Source organism: Pseudorca crassidens, chromosome 17 (genome assembly GCF_039906515.1).
Source record: "Pseudorca crassidens isolate mPseCra1 chromosome 17, mPseCra1.hap1, whole genome shotgun sequence".
Taxonomy (NCBI): domain Eukaryota; kingdom Metazoa; phylum Chordata; class Mammalia; order Artiodactyla; family Delphinidae; genus Pseudorca; species Pseudorca crassidens.
Window position 1 is genome coordinate 78,680,966 of NC_090312.1, and position 4,810 is coordinate 78,685,775.

General features: G+C 36.7%; 1 non-coding gene across 1 annotated transcript; it reads left to right on the forward strand.

Annotated features, from left to right (window-relative positions):
- The first annotated feature begins 3,853 nt into the window (after positions 1–3,853).
- TRNAK-UUU (transfer RNA lysine (anticodon UUU)) lies at positions 3,854–3,925 on the forward strand. The gene has a single exon. It is a non-coding gene; the product is annotated as a tRNA-Lys (tRNA).
- The last annotated feature ends 885 nt before the right edge of the window (positions 3,926–4,810 follow it).

A 4,810-nucleotide genomic window follows, 5' to 3' on the forward strand; every position in this document is an offset into this window, starting at 1 on the left:
CTTGGTATCTCATTATAAGTAAAACGACTTTTCATGTCATCCCATCAGTAGTCATGCAACTTTGGGGAGAGTTTCAAAGGTCAACATCCATAACTCTTTATTCTGTACTCATTCACTATTTTCTCATGAGAGAAGTGCAGGAGGACTATTTTCTAAGTGGACTTTCATTTCATCTAACAAGTGAAAAAAAAATTGTTGCCTGAGTTGCTGTATATGCCAACCATACCTTCAATTTGATACATACTATTACCAGAGGAACAATACATCACAAGGGAAAAACAAGTTAAAGCTCTTGTTTCTTCCTTACATCCAAAATGCATGATTGCAGAAAACATGCTTGAAATAATCCAAGATACCTAGAGATAATCCCTCAAGGTAAATAAGAAAGACATATACTTCCTTTAGAACTGTAAGGTATTGACTTCAGGGAAACATGTTTCTCGTTCTTTCAGTCAGTATGTTATCCTCCAATTAATTCCAATAAAAATAGTTAATAGAATTAGCAATGCAAAGGCGTTACATACAACAGAAAACAAAGATGCCAGCCTGTCTGCAGGCTGTTCATTCCTTCCTTCATTCCACAGCAACAAGGTTTTCTGAAACTCTTCTCTGGGCAAGGCAGGTTCTAGGCCCTGGAGATGCAAGAATGACCGAGGTTGTCAAAGTCCTTGCCTTTATCCAAAAGATGGAGATAAGTAAGCAAAACAATATTTAAAGAACAGTAGCTTTAGGTAGAAAAAGTAAAAAGTATGAAAAGCATGTGAGGAAAAGTTAGTTCCTTTTATTGAGTAATCTCAACTCATGATTTTATTGGTAAAATCAGAAAGAAAGAGAGAGAGAGAAAAGGAGAAGGTCACATGATAAAAGTCAATTGTGCTGGTGGAACTGGGACCACCCACATGGAGGAGTGAGCATCATGGTAACATACTTGCAGGTTGGGGTCGCAGTGTACCTGGAGAGTTAAAAGCATTCTTCCAGACCATTAACAAAACAAAATATATTCTTTTCACTCCTCACCACTCACTCCCTACCGGCAAACTAACTGCCCATCCCATTGCAAAATAACTGTTACAAAACCCTGGTAATTTGTGCCAACTAGATTATCTAATTTCCACTTTTGGGTACCTCTCCCTTCCATTAAGAGTCCTATGCTCTCGCTGTTTTCCCTCAAGTACCTTGCTGAATCAATAGCTGTGTAATCCAATAATATGGTTCGAGATAAAAGTATAAATGGCAGAGAGTGGTTTTTATTATGTTAGCTCTATCAAGGGCTTCCAATAACTCAGCATAAACAAAGGTGGAAAATGTTGACTTTCCAGAAATTATGGCAGACACAATGGGAGAGTTATCTTTGGAAAATGGGACTTTTAAGATTTGCTCAGAGCAGAGCAACCAGAGCTGTCACCCTTCTTTGCAAGTCATGCTGACACTACACCATCGCCTGCTGATCAAATTATGTGGAGGACAACCAGACATTGTGTACCTACTGATATAATGTAGCACGAATGCCACAGCTTCACCTGTGAGTATTCTTGCCAAAAATGTTTAACCTGAATTTAATCGAGCCTTTAGAACTGACTCTCAGAATGGAAAATACAGAGAAAAGAGGAACAAGTTAAACAAAACCATGAGAAAACTATCAGACAAATCGAAAGGTGGAACATTCTTAGAGATAATTGATCTGATCCTTCAAAGAATCAATGGATGATTTATGCATAAAAGAAACTTTAAGAAACCAATTAATTACTTTAACACTATCCTTGAATGATTCTGTTCTTTTTAAAGAAATGACTATCAAATGTATTTTAATAACAATTGTTGAAATTTGAATATGGGCTAAGTATTAGATGATATTTTTAGATTACTGTTAATATTATTAGCTGTGATAATCATATTGTTTTTATGTAAGATAATGTCAATTTTTTTGGAGGTGCTGAAGCATTTAGGGAGAAGTGTCATGATGAAATGGTTCAGCAAGTATAGAAAAGGTTAACAATTCTTTTTAAAAAGTTTTTGTATGATTAAAGACTTACAACCAAAAATGGGTTTATTATTTGTTTTTCATAAACAGAGTTCTTTCTATATAGCCAACTTAATTTTTCAATCTCATGGAATTTTAGTACAATAACTTTGTTATCCAGAATTCTGGCTAGAGTCATTCTAGAAATCTGTATTTTCCAGATAACCAAGTTAACCCCTTATGTTACAAATGTAAAATGTTCTTCTGAAATTACTGTGAAATAATCAGCTCTGATAAGTAGAATTTACATAATATAATAGAATTTTTTCTTATTGAACCTAGGTCATTCTTATAAGCAATTGACATTGTGACACTGATGACAGGACAATTATGATTGAGTGAAGTTGATACCGATATATACCCTGGTACATATTTTCCTGAAACTCTCCGGTGTCAACTTAACCTGAGTCTTTTTTCTTTTTCTTTCACTTCTTCGGTAGTATTTGTTGAGCATGTACTTTGTGCCAATTATAGGTCTGGGTTCCAAGAATGAATGTTCAAGGGGCTAGATAAACGTGCAGGAGCAGGAAAAGTGTATTTGGGGACAGACACACGGAGCCTGAATCTCTTAGGACTGGTGCAGAATCTCATTTGGGAACCAGGAGAAACAGGTCCATGAGAAGAAGGAACTGTAAGGAAAGCTCAACCTCCCTGCAGAGGGATTCACAAACAAAGTAATTCTTTAGCTAAATCTTAAAAGATGGAAAAGAATTTGGCAGCTAGACAAGGAATGTGGAGTGTCAGATATTTTGAACATGTGTTACTATGAAGCTAGTGGTGTTTTCAACGGGGAGTGAAAAGAGATAGAAAGGTTGTCAGATCAGTTTTAATGAAAAAGATGAGTTCAGTGATGCCTAGATCAATATGATCATATGATAAACTCTCTTACTATTGTATCATTGACAAGACAGCAATAAAGTCAGATATCATTTCTGTCTTCTTTTTTACCAGTCTTGTAAGAAAATGGGAAAGAAAGTTTAAGATAGGATCCAAGACTCCCTGGCTTCAAATCCCGGCTCCACTGCTTACCAATTGAATAAGGTTGGGCAACTTGAGCTCTATGTGCTTGAGTTTCCTAAAAACTACCTCATAGGGTTAAGAGGTTGAAATGAGTTAACACACATGAAAAGCTCAGAACAGTGTCTGGGACAGTGTGTGTACTCAGTAAATATTAGTAATTCTTAAATTATTAAATGTTCAAGGGTGAGATGTCTTCAATTATTATTGCATGGCTTGATCAAATACATCATCTTATGACTGATTTTTAAATATTCTTTCTTTAATTTAAAAGTTATCCCTCCCATTTTGAAATATTCTTAATAGCTGCTCTAAAATAGCAATGGTATGTAGAATAGTATAATAGCAATAGTATTACTATTATGTCAAAGAAAATTTAAACAGACTGGCCAACGAAGCAAATGCTAAATAAAGAAAAGCAAAGTCTTCAGCGTTTCATTGCTGCTCCCATTGTGATTGCTATGGAAGCTCTGAAGCTTTCAGATTTAGAAGGCAAAATGTCCTTGGCTACCATCCCCAGCGTGTAGTTCTGGCTACCTCTAAACATGCCAGAAACGCCTGGAGAGTCCACCCCCAGACATGAACTACATGAACTGCATTTAGTGGTCCAACAACATATGACCAATTGCTAGGATATCTATACACAGTCCTATTTGATCCTCCTGACTAAATTGTTACTCCTACTTTTTTCTCTATAGTATTCTAAATGTATCATAAAATTTTTTAAAAGATTGAGGAAAATTGCAGGAGGTAAATTTAACATCAGCAGAAAGGGTTTTGTGGGTTCTGCAGCTCTTCAGAACTAAGCCTGGGAATTCCCTGGTGGTCCAGTGGTTAGGACTCAGCACTTTTACTGTTGTGGCCTGGGTTCAATCCCCGGTCGGGGAACTAAGATCCTGCAAGCCACACGGCGCGGCCAAAATATAAAATAAATAAATTTTTCTTAAAAGAACTAAGTGCTCTCTGGAGGAGAGCACATAAAGTGAGAACTGCAAAGCTCATCTCACTATGTCCACCCATACGATGTCGGGGGACATTAAAAAACCCTGTCTGTTCTTGAGGGTTATTAGCAATTACTCTGATCCACTTGTATCTTTCCCAGGTTCTTTATTTTCTCCTTCTCTGTTCCATGCCAGATCTTTCTGAAAGGGCTCTTAGATGCAGGAAAAACAATAAAAAGAAAAGGCAACATGGAAACCCGTGGAATCTGACCATGTCTCTCTTATTTTTGCTCTCCTCTGTCTCATCTTTAATTTTTATCCATTCTAGCCTGTTTGGAAAGGTGCATTGGATTCAAAATCTATGAGCAAAAATGAACGTACTATAAATAATCTTTTCTTTTCCTCTAAAAAGAATTTCAGTATCTTAGGCCACAAGTGGGACATGGTCAGTTCTACGATGTAATCAACTTTAAGAAATAGTGTAATATAATTTGCAGTGCCCTTCAGAGCATTAATACAAGCGGCATGAAACAATGATTTAATATTATAGAGCACTTCATTTCATCAACAAAAGTACCCATGCAGCCAGCAATGCTAACAAACGTGCACACTCAATTCAAATCTCACCAACCTGACATGCTTTTCATTATTATAATGTCAACTTCTCAAGAGCAGAATGGATGAAATGAGAGTTACCTAAGATTCATGAATGTTCGAGGGTGACCATCTTTCCTTTCATTCTGCCAGTGTGAAAGTCATTAATGACCCCTACCACCCTCTACAGCTTTTGCCTTTGTTCTGATTTGTTTCTCCAGCAGATGCAAAGAACTGC